At 45.6% G+C, this 17,759-nt stretch overlaps 1 pseudogene; it reads right to left on the reverse strand.

Moving 5' to 3' along the window:
- Window positions 1-625, reverse strand: LOC112837308 (COMM domain-containing protein 1 pseudogene; annotated as a pseudogene).
- Between the last annotated feature and the right edge of the window lie 17,134 nt (window positions 626-17,759).

Below are 17,759 nucleotides of genomic sequence, written 5' to 3' on the forward strand. Positions count from 1 at the left end.
TCACTGGGGAGGGATCATGAACACCTTTGCTTCAACAACTCCATCTTCAGCTAGGCTGGCTGCATCAGTGTGCTGATACTTTCTTCCACCTCTGAGAGCTTCTTTAGGAGTTGATTGACCTTGACTTCATCAAATTCCAAACACAGAAATTCAGATTCCTGTCCACTTTTCCCTATTTCCAGCTCCATTATAGCAACAGGGGTGTGAATTTGAGGGGAATGCCTTGACTGCGACTTGCCATCAACTCTCCAACTCAGGCCCCGAAGACCACTGTCCCAGCGGCTCTGGTTCATGAGGCTCTCTCGAATTTTTGTCTTGTGGCTCTTCCAGAATTTGGAAATGACAGCAGCTTGGTCAGATGTGATCCCACCTTGCTTTTTGGTTTGAGCGGTCAAGAATGCCTCCAGCTGGTTGAAATCCATGTCTGCAGATGCAATAGACTTAAGAATCCCCCTCATCTTCGCCAGAAAGGGGCGGAACTCCTCGAGTGACACCTCCAGATAGAGCTGGCTCTGCAGCAGCTCCTCCGTGATGCCCTGGCGCCCATGGAAAGCTTCCTGGGCCAGGCCGCTCAGCAGCCCGCTCAGAGCTTTAGAGCCCTCAAGCTCACCCGCCATGGTCAGCGGCAGCCCCGCCCCCCAAATTCAGCCTATTCTTTAAAAACAAAGCAAAACAGGGCACCTGGGTGGCTCAGTTGGTTAAGCGACTGCCTTCAGCTCAGGTCATGATCCCGGAGTCCTGGGATCGAGTCCCACATCAGGCTCCCGGCTCAGCGGGGAGCCTGTTTCTCCCTCTGACCTTCTCCCCTCTCATGCTGTTTCTCTCTCTCTCTCTCTCAAATAAATAAATAAAATCTTTAAAAAATAAAAAAAATAAAATAAAACAAAACCCAAAGAAACCCACACACACAAAAAAGAAAAACAAACAAACAAACCTCTTTGGAGATTGTAGGTATTATTATTAGCCTCCTTTGCCAGTGGAGGAAATTGAAGCATTGGAAAGTCAAGTAACATGTGTCCAAGGACAGGTAACTAGAAAGTGGCCAAGGGCAGATTTGAATCCAGGCTAGCCAGGGCCAGAATCCTGCTACCCACCTCAGTATGAGTTATCAATGGGTCATTCCATTGTTCATTCCAGGAGTTACCGGGAGGGTCATTCCAACTGGGAAGAGATCCTGCAATTGTTCTGTAATAGAGTGAATCCAAGGAGCAGGTGTTCTCCGGGGCCCTTTACAAAGGAATTCTCCTCCACTTATTCAAATGTCACCATTTGCTGCTGTATGCTAAGGACTCTAGATAGAAGGCCTTAGTTCAAACAAACAAAGGCTTAGCATTGACAATGGAGGTGAAAACAGCATCCAGATTAGAGGATGATCGGCTTCCGCCCACCATTAGGCTGATAAGAGAAGCCTCTAACGTCCTGGGAGACCACACCTCCCGGCCAGCCCGAATTCTCTTCCACGCCCATTTTCTTCACCCAAGATGGGATGAAGCAGATGCTTCTATCTGAGAAAGTATTGGAAAGCAGTCCCTTCCTCTGCAAAGTCTTCCTGATAGCGCAGGCTAAGCCAGGCACCTCTTCCCCCAGGCTCCTGGCCTCATCATTCTGCTAGGTTGTACCTTTCTCTCCCAGTTCCCTGGCTGTGACCTCCCTGAGGGCAGAGACCGGCTTCTTCATTGCTGTTCCTCCTTCCTCTTGCCTTGTTCACTCTTGCTCACTCCTCAGATTTCATCTTAAAGGTCACCTCCTCCAAGAAGCCTTCCCTGGCAACCCCCACAATCCATATAGAAAACTTCTCTGTGCAATGATTGTTTGTTTGCTTATCTAGGTCGCCCCTCCCTCCACGCAGGGGTTCCCACACCTCAGTGCCTATGACTTACCTGGGGGAGCTTGTAAGATGCAGGTTCCCAGGCTCCAAACTCAGAGAGTGATTCCAGAGACTGGAGTAGGGCCTGAGAATCTGCGTTGTAACTGCTCACACGGTGATTCTGGTATTAGGGGCATCAGAGGAATGATGCAATAAACAATTGCATGCTTGAGGGCAGGTACCATCATCTTTGTGAACCCCCATTAGCCAGTCTGAGCCTGGCACATAAGAGCCTGGCACACACAACAATCATACATGATTGTTGAATGAATACTTGAATGAATGAATGGCTGCCAGCCTTATAATACCTTCTCCAGATACAGCAACTTGAGTTTGGCCTCAAAACAGCCACATGGAGGTCATAGGTTTATACTCTGCTGGAATGGGGATGGGAGAGTGTTGAGTCTCCAGTATCCACAGTGTTAAATTGGAAACTAAGGATGCTACTTCCTGACTTGCAACACGAGCAACATATTTGGTCTCTCTAAGCCTCAGGGTCTTCATCTGCAGAATAATAATAATAATAATAATAATAATAATAATAATAAAGCCTGCATCATAGGGCTTTGGAGAGATGAAATGAGGTAAAGCTCTTAGCACAGTGCCTGGCCCAGAGTCGGTATCCAAAAACTTCTGGATCCTATTATTATCGTTGTTGTTATCATTACAACTATTTTTTAAAATATTTTATTTATTGGGGCGCCTGGGTGACTCAGTCGTTAAGCATCTGCCTTCGGCTCAGGTCATGACCCCAGGGTCCTGGGATAGAGCCCCACAACAGACTCCCTGCTCTGTGGGAAGCCTGCTTCTCCCTCTCCCACTCCCCCTGCTTGTGTTCCCGCTCTCGCTGTGTCTCTCTCTGTGTCAAATAAATAAATAAAATCTTTTTAAAATATATTTTATTTATTTATTTGAGAGAGAGCGAGAAAATGCATGGGGTGGGGGCAAAGGGGGAGGGCGAGGGACAAGCAGACTCTTGTGCTAAGTGCAGAGCCCTATGCAGGGCTGGATCTCACGACCCTGAGATCATGACCTGAGCCAAAACCAAGAGTCAACCGCTCAACCAACCCCGCCACCCAGGCGCCCCATCAGTACAACCATTAACATCAGAGCTAGAAGGGATCTCAGATCCTCAAATTCAAGAGTTTCCTACTCAAGGTTCCATAGATCCCCCCCTTTCCCAGGGAATCTAGAGTGGGGGTTCAGGAGGGTGTTCTATGAACATCCAGAAATAGAGGACACAATTGTGTATGTCTGTTCATATTTCCTAAGAGAACCCTAGCTTTCAAGTTAAAGATGGAGAGACTGAGACCAGAGAGGGAAGGGACCTTGCTCTAAGTTTCTTCATTCACTCGTTCCTTCATTCGTTTGGTCACTCTTCATTTCTTCAACCAAGCATTGAATATTTCCCGAGGGCCTACTATGTGCCAGGATCCAGAGGTGAACCAGACACAGTCTCTAGTTCTTAATCCCTACCTCACACCCCAAGGCCTCTTGGCCTCAATTGATAAAAGCTCAGTGCTTGTATTCTGATTCCTTTGTTAACACAATGCCCTGGGGTAAATTAGGCACTTGGATTAAGTCTAAGTTCTTGCCCCAGTTTGAATGCCCTGCTTTACTCGAAGCCTTTATTTCCCTTCTCCAAAGCTCATTTTCCCAGCCTGTAGAAAGAGGGTAATAAGGCCTGCTGCCCAGAGCAGTTGTGAGAGATAAATAGACTTGAAAGTGTTTTATAAACTGTAAAGTGCTGTGCCAATATTAGATATTACTGGCTGGAGAGAGATGAAATAGAAATCAATAAATAATTAGGAACTGCACAACCCCTTCCTTCTTTTTTTTTAAATAAAATATTCTGTAGTAGGAGCTCTTATGTAATCTGATCAGATGAGTAGTTGGTAAGTTTATTGAAAAAGCCCACTGAAACAGGAAATGATAAAAATAATACTTACAACCCTTAAATATTCTATTTTAATTAAAAACCTGTTGCTATATATTCATTCGCCTATCTTTTGATGTAGGGCCAAAGCCTTGTCTTTGACCCTGATCTGAGCCAGCTGGTTGGAGTTTTCCCACATCCTTCTTACAGGAACCACTCCCCTGAGCTTCTTAAAAGTTGATGTAGATCTGAAGGCCCTTGTTGTCCAGATTTTTAGAATTCCACCTTCATCCCCATCCGAGAGTCATTCCTTGTCTAGACCACATCTAGCCCAACTAACTTCCCCCACAATCAGTGGATTATGACAAAAGTTTATTTTTTGCTCATCCTATATGACCATATGGGTCAAGCTGGAGTTTTGCTTCTTTTATTTTTCTCTTTTTTCTTATTGATTTTGGTTTTGAGAGAAGTTTTAGATTCACAGCAATTATTAGCAAAAGATACAGAGATGTCTCATACACTCCCTGCCCCAGCCCATGCATAGCCTCTCCCACTATCAACATCCCCCACCAGAGTAGCACATTTGTCAGAATTGATGAACCCACACAGACACATCATCATCACCCAAAGTCCAGAGTTTACATTAGGCTTCATTCTTAAGGTAGTGCATTCTATAGGTTTGCACAATTGTATAATGACACGTACCAACTAACTTTTAAAGAGTCTTTCCAGAGCATTCAGCTGGGTTTATAGAAACATCAGTTTTCTTTTCCAACTTCCATGTTATCAATTTGTCACAATGACATGGTTTAAAAACAAGAGTAACTGATTGAAGAACCAACCCAGCTGACTCTTGGGAGGCACACAGTCACATCGTTAAGTCATCAGGAGGAGTTAGTGGCTGGTCATACTGGGAATGAGTCCTCCAGCTGCTGTGGGCATGGCATCATTCTGGGTTTTGCAGGCAAGATGAGTGTTGGTTAATCCGGTGAGTCAGCTTCAGTGAGTTCTTAATCCAGTGAGTTAGTTAATCCAGAAAGCTTCTACTATACCACCTCGTATAACAAAAAGTCATTCTCTGAGTAATTTGCAAGACCAAAGCAATTCTGTCCTTCCTTCTTATATTTTTTAGTTATTTTTCTGCACCTTTAAAATGGATGAAAGGTTTTTTTTTTTTTAGTTAATTAAGAATATACAGTAACATATGCCAAGTGCTAGGTGAATACACTAGACTTCAAATTCTTTGAATTGAGCCCATTGTAATAGGATAGGTTGGACGTGACATAACATGCCTAAGTGGGATAATGACAGTGGAGAGATCCTGGTATTAGGCAGTGGTTCTCAAAGTGCGCTCCAGGACCAGCAACAGCAATATCACCCGGGGAACTTGTTAGAAATGCAAATTCTCAAGCTCCACCCCAGACCTGCTGCATCAGAAATTTAGGGGTGGGACCCAGCAATCTGTGTTTGAACAAGCCCTCCAGGGCATTATGGTGCTCCCTCAAATGAACAGATGTTTCCTATCCCAGGTTTATCACTTAGAGGCTGTGTGATCTCAGACAAGTCACTACACCTCTCTGAGCCTGTTTCCTCTCTGGAAAATAAGAATGATCACAAACCTACCTTACAAGGAGATTGTGAAGATTAAGTGAGATAATACATGTAAAATGCATAGTATAGTGCCTGACCCACGGCAGGGACCCAATAAACGTTAGGAAGAGTTGATATTAGAGACTCACAAGTGGCGGCTCTAATTAGGGCTAAAAACATTTGAGAGAAATGGGAAAAGATGTGAGATGTTTTTAAATATTTTTGAGCAGCTACACGATAGCAAGCACTCTGACCTCATTATGTCCCTTTGCCTTTCTAATAAACGTGTTGAGTTAGGTATAATTATACTCTCCCTGCTACCCAGATGTGGAGACTGAGTCTTGGTGAGGCTGAATGACAGCTAACAAGAAGAGCTGGGAGTTGACCAGATCCATGTGCCCCATGTGTCCCAACCCACCCTCTGCCCCAAACAGATGCAGGCAGACTGGCGGATCCCAGGGCCTGCCTCCCCCCACACCCAAACCACCTGCCCTCTAGAGTCTGGCTGTTCTCCCAACCCCCCTGCCCCATGCAGGAGAAGACTTGAATTTCCTGCAGGAGTCATGGCAGGATTGCTTTCTAAGGTGCTCTAGAAGTCAGGACTTTCAACTAATCTCTGCTGCACCAGGATTTCCTGGTTCAATAACCTGGCCCACTTCTGCTGCTTCGGACCCTCCCCCAGCTTCAGCCAACACCAGCATGATCCCGTTTTGGACCTCAGACCAGAACTACTAAAGGCATCAAATCATTAGCTCATCAAATATTCCACCTGCGTTGTGCCAGGCACTGGGAGAGAGTACAGACATGGGCCCTATGGCAGAGAACCTGAATATTCAAATGAAGGACACACAGAAGCAGACAAATACTATACAGTAGGGTCATTGCAGACACAGGAAAACAACCTGGCTCTGTGAGAGCCCAGAACAGGCACCTGATCCAGTTCAGGAGTGGGAGGGGAATCCTAGAAGTCTTCCTGGAGGAGGCGACCTCTGAGTTGGTTGAGAGGTGTTTGTCTTAGTGTTTCATCAATTTCTCATTTTGTAGATGGAGAAATGAGTCCAGAGAGAATTATTTGGCTCATTCATTTATTAAAGCAAGCAAATGGGGCGCCTGGGTGGCTCAGATGGTTAAGCGTCTGCCTTCAGCTCAGGTCATGATCCCAGGGTCCTGGGATCGAGTCCCGCATCGGGCTCCCTGCTAGGCGGGGAGCCTGCTTCTCCCTCTGCCTCTGCCTCTCTCTCTCTCTCTCTCTCTCTCTCTCTCTCTCTGATTCTCATGAATAAATAAATAAAACATTAAAAAAAAAAAGCAAGCAAATATTTCCCCCATATCAGGCCCTGAGCCTGAAGATACAGAGGCGAATGAGGAAACAGCCCTGCTGGAGGCCCCAAACACCCAGGGGACCTCACCCACTGAAAGCCCATTAACGTCTTTGGGGGCTTTTGTACTTGTTCTTTTTTTTTTCTTTCAATTCTATCATTTAAAAGTCAGGTTAGGGGCGCCTGGGTGGCTCAGTTGGTTAAGCGACTGCCTTCGGCTGGGGTCATGATCCTGGAGTCCCGGGATCGAGTCCCACATCGGGCTCCCTGCCCAGCGGGGAGTCTGCTTCTCCCTCTGACCCTCTTCCCTCTCGTGCTCTCTCTATCTCATTCTCTCTCTCAAATAAATAAATAAAATCTTTTAAAAAAATAAAATAAGTCAGGTTATTGCAGTATGATTCACATAGAGTAAAATTCTCCCCTTTCAGTTGTAGAGTCCTGTGAAGTTGTTTTTCTTTCTTTCTTTCTTTTGTTGTTGTTGTTTTGTGAGTTTTAAACAAATACAAACGGCGCTGGGACCACTATCGTGATGAAGAAAGAGAACATCGTTCGCAGCTCATCCGACTTCCTGCGTCCAAGCTTACCGCCCGATTGCGGAACCCGGGGCAGGTCCTCCCCTCCCTGAACCTCAGTTTCACCATCTGTAAAATAGGAACCATCAAGTCTCTCCCACAGGGATGATGTGAAGATGCGCGGCACACAGCAAGCATTCAATGAACACTCGTTGTTACCGGGATGCCCTTCTCCTTCTTCCCCGTTCCAGCTCTCTCAAGCTCTCCCTCGGTCTCTGGGTCTCTCTGTCTCTGTCTCTAAAACGCGCGCGCTCATGTGCGCGCGCGCGCACACACACACACACACACGCACACACGCACACACACACACACACACACAAAGACATTTTTGAAGCCTCTTGTTTCTCAGAGAGGTTTTATTTATAGGCCGCGCCTCATTGTGAATGTGAAAAGGAGAAAGCCCAGGCCCTCCGTAGACCTTTCATGTGTAAATCAGCCCGGGCCAGGAGCACCGGGGTCACCCGGAGGAGGATTTCACTCTTAATTACTCCTGGAGAAAGCGGGCGGGAGCGGGGCCCGGGCGCAGCAGACTCCACCCTCGTCCGAGGGAGGCCTCGCCGGGAGTCCCGCGCCTGCCGGGCCTGGGCCCCTCGCTCCGCGGGCTGGGGAGCGCCTGCTCGCCGGGGCCAGGGCCGGGCGCTTCCTGGGCCTGGCCTTGATTTCTGCTGACCCCGGGCCAAGGCAGAGGCGCAGGTGCCTCCGGGGAGCAGGGCCCCAAGTGGGTTTCTTTGACGCCAAGACGTTTGGACGTGGAAAGAGGTCAAACAGCTTTGGCAGAGTAGGAGGTAGGGAGCGATGGTCTGCGAAAGGGCCAGGGGAGGCCTTACATTAAAAAAAAAAAAAAAAAAAAAAAAAAATTTCCCCCAAAGGTCTTTTATTCATTCTTTCTTTTCCCGTGTAAAAAATAACATGCTCTAGAAAAAAAAGTCTGGAAGTATTCTCACGGGGCCCTGAATGTTGTTTACCTCAGGGAACGAATCTGGAGATGAGAAGGACATTATTAACATTTTCTTATAACACATTTCTTTATTTTTGACTTGTTACAACGACTGTGCGTTGCCTTTTGTAATGAAAAAAGAGATACTTTTCATAATATCTGTGATACGGTTTTCTGATGAGGAAAGAAACTCATAATCAGTGTAAAACACTGAGAAAATGAAGTGTAAAAACCACCTCTGATCGCACCCAAAGAGAGTCACTTTTAATATTTAAGTATAAGGCTTTTGATGATTTATTTCTACTCCAGGCTTTTCGGTTTTATTTTTGTGTGTTTGTTTTGCACACTTACACTGCCCACTTTTGGCACAACTTAACACATTGAAGTTTTTTCCCCATTTGTCTTTTCATGTGTCTTATGTATATTTATGTTAGTGGATGACAATATCTTGAAATTTAAAAATACACAAACCCTTGGGCCCCAACAATTCCACATCTGTACTATTCTACAGATATATTCACAGGGGTGGGAAAAGGTAAATAGCATAAACAAATATGTTCATTGTAGCAGTGTTTATAAAAGCATTAGCTAGCAACAAGGTTGATGTTCACCATCAACCTTGATGGTCATCAATAGGGGATTAATTAAATAAATTATCACGTGACATTAGAGTAGAATGTTTTGTAGTCATTATAAGAGAATACCATACATGTAAAGATACCCCCCAAATTTGTACTGCATTGAATAACAAAGCAAGTTTCAGAATAATTTATGTATCAGAATATATTTATAATAGGGGCGCCTGGGTGGCTCAGTCATCAAGTGTCATGGTCCCAGGGTCCTGGGATCGAGCCCTACATCGGGCTCCCCGCTCAGCGGGAAGCTGCTTCTCCCTCTTCCACTCCCCCTGCTTCTGTTCCCTCTCTCTCTGCCAAATAAATAAATAAAATCTTTTAAAAAATAATATATTTATAATATACATATTCAGGATAATAAATATATATATGATCTATATATAAATGGATGATCATACCTAAGTGTATATGCACAGAAAATTCAAAATCTCTGGAAGAACACACATGAAACTGGTAACAGTTACTTTTAGGGAAGGAGACTAAGGGGTAAAGAGGGGTCAAGAACTTTTACTTTTCACTTTATACTTTTTTTTGAAGATTTTATTTATTTATTTGACAGACAGAGACACAGCGAGAGAAGAAACACAAGCAGGGGGAGTGGGAGAGGGAGAAGCAGACTCCCCGCTGAGCGGGGAACCCAAAACAGGGCTCCATCCTAGGACGCTTAACGACTGAGCCACCCAGGCGCCCCTTCACCTTACACTTCTGTGTACTGATTGAATTTTTCTCTTAATGTAGGCATACATTCGTAATTTTTAAAAAAACTAATAAAAATGTAGCCTAGCTATATATAATTCTAATATATGTTTATTAAGGAAAATACAATTTTCACTGAATAAACACAAAGTTCATTAAAAAGACACAACACTGATTAAAGAAAATACAATCCCCTATACTGTCTAAAGACAAGCACTGTTAACATTTTGGTTTATTTCCTTCTAGTTTTATTTCTAAATATATTTTGTTGATGTTAAAAAATATACTAATGGAAAATATACACAAACGATGCATTTGTACAAAAGTTAGAAAATACCACTCAAACCCTGCTATTCAGAAATAACCACTGTTTACATTTTCATGTATAAACTTTGAATGCTTCCTTGCAGCCTCTTCTTTGGGGAGTTGATTTTGTTTTTGCTTTTTTTTTTTACACCATTCCGTCTATATATGTAAATTTGTGTTTTCCTCTTATTCATTCGTGTATTTTTATATACTTTTCCATGTTAATGTAAATGATTCACAAATATAATTTTTTTAAAGATTTTATTTATTTATTTGAGAGAGAGAGAGAATGAGAGATAGAAAGCATGAGAGGGAAGAGGGTCAGAGGGAGAAGCAGACTCCCTGCTGAGCAGGAAGCCCGATGCGGGACTCGATCCCGGGACTCCAGGATCATGACCTGAGCCGAAGGCAGTCGCTTAACCAACTGAGCCACCCAGGCACCCCACAAATATAATTTTAATAGTTACAAAATATCCCAGCCATAAACAAAAAGTCCTTCACTCAAACATTCCCCTTTTAATGATCAGTAAGTTGTTTCCAAGTTTTTGTGATAATAAACAACTCAGATGAACACTATACTTACATATTTTCCTCTACGTCAAATGATGTCCTCATATCTCAGCAGTAGAGTTACTAGGCTAAAGGGTATGTCTATTTTTCAGGCTCGCTCTCTCTTTTTTTTTAAGATTTTATTTATTTATTTATTTATTTTAGATTTTATTTATTTATTTTAGATTTTATTTATTTATTTGAGAGGGAGAGAATGAGAGAGAGCACGAGAAGGAAGAGGGTCAGAGGGAGAAGCAGACTCCCTGCTGAGCAGGGAGCCTGATGCGGGACTCGATCCTGGGACTCCAGGATCATGACCTGAGCTGAAGGCAGTCGCTTAACCAACTGAGCCACCCAGGCGCCCACAGGCTCTCTCTTTTTTTAAGATTTTATTTTTACGTAATCCCTACACCCAATATGGGGTTCGAACCCACAACCCCGAGATCAAGAGTCGTGTGCTCTACCGGCTGAGCCAGTCAAGCACTCCTATTTTTCAGGCTCTTAACAAGCATTGTCCAATTGTTCTTGAGTGTATGACAGAGACAGTCTGGGGGGGAGAAAAGATGGGAAGGGGAGGGTTCAGCTGGGCAAGATTGGGTCAGAACACCTGGAATTTGTATTTCTCTGCCTAAAAGGTGGGTGGTCTCATCATCCCCACTTTACAGATGAAAAAACTGAGGCTTAAAGACAGAACTGTACTTCCCAAGGTCACGTAGATGGTAAGTGGCATGGCTGAAATTTGAACCAAGCAATCAGATTCTTTTTGCATGAATTTATAGACGGGTCACACTCTCATTTTATAGATAGAAAAACTGAAGCAAAAAAGAGGATGTGAGCTGCCCAGAGAAGTAGCCTAGCTCAGATTGCTGGACATTTTCCCACTATGCTCCATTGTCTGCTCACAGGGCGTTAATCCAGGGAGTCTGGACTGAAGGCGCTCCAAAATTCTGTCTTAGAAAATCTTCCTATGGGGCTTCTGGGTTCCAACAAAACTCAAGAGTCTCTCAGAACCACAGCTCCAGCTGTGTGTCTCCCCTCCAGGGCTGGGTGCTGCCTGTCCATCATTAAAAAAAAGGGGGGGGGGCAAGAAAAAAAAAAAGGAAAGAGCAGTTAAGCACCCACATGCCCAGGCAGGGAGGAAATCGGGCAGCCCCAATGCATGTTCAGCCATGGCCATTCCATGGTTAGGAGTATGAAGTATTAAGATGAACAGAAAAGAGATGAGTGAAGAGGAGAAGGAAAATGCTCAAAGAAGGAGTGCATTTGCAAGAAGGCTGCAAAAAGAGACAGTGGAGAAGGAAATGATGTCTGGAAGAAGTGAATTGGAATCAGGTAAGCAAGAACTCAATACCCTAGTCTGAGTTCCCACTTCAAAGAATTGTAGGGAGTCTGGCCTGGAATTTCCAGCCACTGGATTTTACAGATGAGGCCTCTGTGGCAGAGAGAGAGAGAGAGAGAGAGAGAGAGAGTCTCCGCAGGCCACAGAGCCGGCAAGCCTGGGATTCCCCCATTGCCTCTGACATTGCCTTCTGTCATATTGTCCCATCACCTCTTGGCTGGAGGTCAGAGCCCCAGGAGGTGAAGATCTAGATCTGTCTTCCTTGCTCAGGGCTGGGCTATGCTCCCTGCTCATGTGGATCCAGATGCTCTGATGCCAAGGATGGAGAGGCAAATAGTGGAATGGAAAATTCCAGGAAGGCCAGGACAGTAGGGATCCATCCATCCATCCATCCATCCGTCCATCTGTCCATCCATCCATCTGTCCATCCATCCATCTGTCCATCCATCCATCCATCCATCCATCAATCCATCTGTCCATCCATCCATCCATCCATCCATCCATCTATCCATCTGTCCATCCATTCATTCATGTATTCATGTATCCATTGATTTGTCTATTCATTTGTCAGTCCTTCTCTTCATCTGTTTACCCTTCTGTCCATCCACAGGACATCCATGGATCTCCATCATCCATGTTAACACTAACCAGTAATCACAGGAACATCCTGGTTAAGACTGAATTCTGGAACCAGACTCTCTGAATCCTGGCTCCATCACATACAAACTCTGTGACATTAGGCAAATTACCTAGCCTCTATGTGTCTTGGTTTCCTCATCTATAAAGTGCAGATAACAATATCATATCAGGGGCGCCTGGGTGGCTCAGTTGTTAAGGGTCTGCCTTCGGCTCAGGTCAAGATCCCAGGGTCCTGGGATAGAGCCCCGCATCAGGCTCCCTGCTCCACGGGAAGCCTGCTTCTCCCTCTCCCACTCCCCCTGCTTGTGTTCCCTCTCTCGCTGTGTCTCTCTCTGTCAAATAAATAAAATACTAAAAAAAAAATATCATATCAACCTCATAGGGTTGTTGTAAGAGTTAAACGAGTCAATCCACTTAAAGGACTTAGAATTGGTTCATAACACTGCTTATTACTATTCAAGGATGCGCTAAATGGGATCCTGAGTTTGAATAAAATACAGCGGAACACAGAGGCAAAAGTGAAGTTTGGTTTGAGGGCCAACTCAGGGAAAGTTGAGGTTCCTGTTCCTTGATTCACTGTTTTCTGGGTCCTCGTTTGGAGTCCAGTGATGAGAAGAGGGGAGAGGGGACCTCCTCAGCTGTGGCTTGCGGGGGCTGTGTAGCAGATGCTGTGGTGCATTACCCTTGTCCCGCCTCAGGACAGAGGCATGTATGTCCCTAGCTGCAGGAAGCGTAGGGCACTGATGGCTCACAGGCGAGTCCCTCTCTGCAGCTTGCCCATAGTGGAGCTGTCACACTGAGGTCAAACCCCCTTCTCAGGGCAGCTCATATCCTTGGACTGCTCAACACAGGTATAAATCCTCAGTCCCCTCATGTTAGCTCAGGGCAACTCTGATGGACCCTCTCACCTTCAGAGCCTCCGGTGGGGTGGCTGAGGCCTCCGTGGAGACTGAATCACCACCTCTACCTATTCCTGCTTCCTTCCCTGCCTTTCTACAGGTATTGGCCCAAGAGCACCTCCTAATAAAGTTCTGCCTGCTAATCTCCATCTCTGAGTCTGCTTCTCGGGAACCTGACCTATTGGAGAAAGAACACAACATCATTTACAGGCTGTTCTCCTGGTGTAATATACACAAAATTCCTGACAACCCTCTCAGGGAGTAGGTACTTTTTATTACTCCCATTTGCAGGTGGGGAAATTGAGGCACACAAAGGAGAGAGGATTTGCCTGAAGTCACACAGCTGGTATACGGCAGAACCAAGATTCAAACTCAGCAGTCAGGAGCTAGGGTGTATGCACTTGACCACTACACTACGCTTCTAATGAGGTCCTGACCAAGCACAGGAATTCAGCACAGGGTGGGGAGGGTGTGAATGGGGGGGATGCATGTACTTGTGGGCTTGCACATGCACACGTGTACCTGTATGTTCACTGTGAGTGTGATTGCATGGGTCCCTGCTCTGCTGGCATGAGGGGGACTGAGCAAGGCTTGTGGGGATGTTATGTGCACATGGAGTCCCCCATTTAGGTTCCCACAGGACGCAGCTCCCCAGTTTCCCCTCTTTCCTGTTGGGACACAGAAGGCATGAGTGTGGGCCTATGGGAGGGGCAGGGGGCGGGGCAGGCTTTGGATTCCAAAGCCAAATGGCCAATTCCTTATTCCCACCATGCCTCTCGAGATTAGGTGAAGTCTAGACCGTTGGAACATCAAGCTCTCTGTGGAGTAGAGCTGATAAGCGAGACAGGGAAGTCAGAGAATGATGTGATTGGCATCAAAGGCAGCAACCCCAGCTTTTGGTCCTGCCTGGCCTCCAGTGAGGGTGGCTGGCTTCTTATACCTCAGTTGGGGCCATCTAGTAATGAGTGGGAGAAGGCTGTGGAGCACAGCTGTTGGGTTTGAATCCCACCTTTGTCTTTTAGCTGTGTGACTTCAGCAACTTACCTCCCCTCTCTGATCCTCTATTTCTTCTCCTGTAAAATGAGAGCCTAATAATAGTAACTACGTCATAGGGTGTGTTAAGGCTGAATACCTCTTGAAATAAGGCTGAGCCCATAGTAAGTCTTCCATAAATGCTAGGTTTATTATGATTTTGAACCCACACCAGGCAAGGAAAGGGCAGAGGAAAGTGCTTTTCCAGAGGAAGGTGCTTTTCTCAAGTAGCTATGTAATCCGACCTTGTGAAACCAGTACTCTCATGCTCATTTTATTTTATTTTTTAAAGATTTTATTTATTTGAGAGAGAGGAAGAGCATGAGCAGAGGGAGGGGCAGAAGGAGAGGGAGAAGCAGACTCCCCACTAAGCAGGGAGCCCGATGTGGGGCTCGATCCCAGGACCCTGAGATCATGACCTGAGCCGAAGGCAGATGCTTAACCGACTGAGCCACCCAGGCGCCCCTTGTGCCCATTTTATAGATGAGGAAACCGAGGCTTAGCAAATGAAGTAAAGTGCCCCAGGTCACACAGCCAAAGAGTGACAAAACCAGATTTCAAATGTTGATCTCAACCCAATTCCAGTGTTCCTCCTACCACACCACAGCTGCCTTCTTGTTTGGCCCAGAAGTTTCTGGGTTGTGACAACTTGTCCTGTAAACTCTGTTCAACACAAATATTTTGCTGCCTACATGTTTTTCTCTCATGTTGCCTACTCACAAGAGAATATGTAGGGATTTGCAGGTGGTCAGATTTTTTGGGAAAAAAAGTAGACATTTCCCTTTGTGCAGAAAGAAATACAAGAAAGGCAGTTGAGACAGTCAGTGAGGAGCTCTGAGAGGAAAATGGGAGGTTCAAAAGGCAATTAATGCTTCTGTCTGAAACCGTAAACAGATAGTTACCAGCTCTGACACCACCAGCACACAGACAAAAGGCAGACAGAAACAGCGCACCACAAGGAAGCTGGGGTAGACTACGCCCAGAGTGGAAATTAAATGTTTTCCTGAAAGCAGAAAGGAAAACCATGGTTAAAGCCAAGCCATGACTCTAAGTCTGTGACTCCATGGCAGTGTAAGTTTAGTGAGTTAAAGGCCCATAATTTGTACCTAGGTGTTGTGAATCTTAAAGTCTTACTCGACATTCTCTCTTGACCTAAGTTTGTAAAACAAAAGTAATAATTAGAAGTGAGTCTTCAACACACACTGTCATTTTAATCATATATATATATGTGTATATATATATGTATATATATATATGGAGAGAGAGAGAGAAAGAGAGAGGAAGGTGAGGAAGGTAGGGAAGGAGAGGGAGAGAGAATCGTTGGCATATTTAGTTAGAACTTGTGGTTGTAAGCAACAGAGAACTCAAACAGATGCAAACAAAAAATAGTTAACAATTTTTTTAAAGATTTTATTTATTCATTTGAGAGAGAGAGAGAGCACACAGGAGCAAGGGGAGGAGCAGAGGGAGAAGCAGACCTCCTCCTGAGCAGGGAGCCTGATGTGGGGCTCAATCCCAGGACCTGGAGATCATGACCTGGGCCAAAGGCAGATGCTCAACCTACTGAGCCACCCAGGCGCCCCCAAAATAGTTAATCATTATTATTATTTGTGGCTCACAACAGGATCTAGGCATTCAAGGATTTCAGTTAGTGTCCTAGCCATGTCTTGGCTCTGCTTTCTTCTATGGCTTTGTTCTCAGGCACATAACCTCCTCCCCAGGGTGATAAGATGGCCCTCAGAAGCTCCAGGCTTGCTTTCTACTCCTGGTGGAAAAGAGACTGCCTGTCTCCAGCTAAAATCTCAGGGTGCCCTCTGATTGGCTGTCATGGGATCACATGCCCATCTTTCAACCAATCCTTTGGTCAGTCTGGATCACTGAGGCGAAATAAGTCCCATCCAAGGTACAGAGACTGATATTGGCAGAGAGAGTTCCCCAGGGAAATTGGGGTGCTTTTTCCAGTAGACAGCACATGTTCACCATCTGGTAGTTCCTGCCTCTCTGTTAACCAAGCTTAAGAAGAGGCTGTCATCAGGAATAATAATAATAATTAATAATAATAATAATAATAGCTAGCTCTTATTGAGTATTCCCAATGTGCCAGGTATTATGCTAAATCCTTTCAGGCATTATCATATTCACTCTTCACATTATCATAGTTACTCCTCATATTTATTCCTTATCATCATCTAACTTCACCAGTGAGCAAACTGATGCTTACAAGATTTTAGGAATTGGCCCAAGTTCATACGGATCGTAAGGAATGGAAACAGGCAGTCTTTTTCCCAATCCTGTGCTCTTATCTTCTCTGGGAACTACATTTAGAACTGGTCTGTCTCTCAGAATTGCCAGCTTCCTCCAAAGAGGAAGCTCCGAGGCTTCCAAAGGGCTACCTTGCAAAGGTGACCCGGTGTGGGATGGCAGATAGCATCCTGATGCTCTCTTAGAGTCATTCCTGATTCTCGGAAGGCTTGTCCTGGAGCAGCGCCACGGACCTAGTGCCATGGAGACTGAGAGATTTGACAACAAGACCGATCCAAGGATCATTGTGGGTTTAAGAGCCTGGATTCCTTGGTACCCTTGTCTTCCCACCCACCAGGAGTGGTGGAAAAAGAATGTGCTGTGGAGGGATTGTGTTAGGTTTGATCCCCGGTTCTGCCACTGACCAGCCGTATGTATCCTCGAACAAACTCCATTAACCTCTCTGAGCCTTAGTTTCCGAATCCATAAAATGAGCATAATGACACCTTCCTCAGAGGGTTGTGAGGATTACATTGCATACAAAGTGATGCTTGCTGGTCACCCCACTGGCATCCCATGAAGTTAGTTCTCTCTGCATTATCCCTGCCCCAACCCCCTAGAGATTTAGCAAGGGGCACAGCAAGGAGAGAAAGGAAAGCACCTTCCAACTCTCCTGGCCAGACTGCTGGGTTCTCCCCTTCTGCTCCTCCTGGGTTTGAATCCCAGCTCAGTTGTCCTCTTCCCAGCTTTGTGACCTTGGGTAAGTCCCCATCACCCTGTCACCCCCCCTCAGCTGAAGAATACACCTCCCTCGTGAAAACCCTCTCTGTATATTTGCCTGGCACATGGCTTGTTTATTCTCTGAGTCTGAAACAGTGAAAGGGACAGAGCCGGGTGGTTTAGGCTGCTTTGTGCAGGGCCTGAGATGTCTGGTCAGCAGAGGGGCCCTCTCTACTCCACTTCCCATCTCCTGAATAATTCATGACAAACAAAATGGCTGGCCCAGACTTGGGCCCTCCCTCCTCCCCAGGCTGGGGAAGGGAGAAAAGTTTCTAATTACAGGTCAGCCGCCTGGCTCCCCCGGGCCCCTGGGCGCTGCACACAGGGGGTATTTATGGGAAGAGAGGGAGGGGAGGGGCTCCGTCCCAGCCCCTTTCCAGAAGGAACTCAATTTCTTTTGAAATTGCAGCCTGGGCCTGCTAAGGCCCAGGGATAGACTAAGGGTGGGGGGAGGGGGGAACTTAGAATCAGCAGAAAGAAAA

This window comes from Callorhinus ursinus, unplaced genomic scaffold (genome assembly GCF_003265705.2).
Source record: "Callorhinus ursinus isolate GAN/ISIS: 27379988/994484 unplaced genomic scaffold, GSC_fseal_2.0 scaffold41, whole genome shotgun sequence".
Lineage (NCBI taxonomy): Eukaryota > Metazoa > Chordata > Mammalia > Carnivora > Otariidae > Callorhinus > Callorhinus ursinus.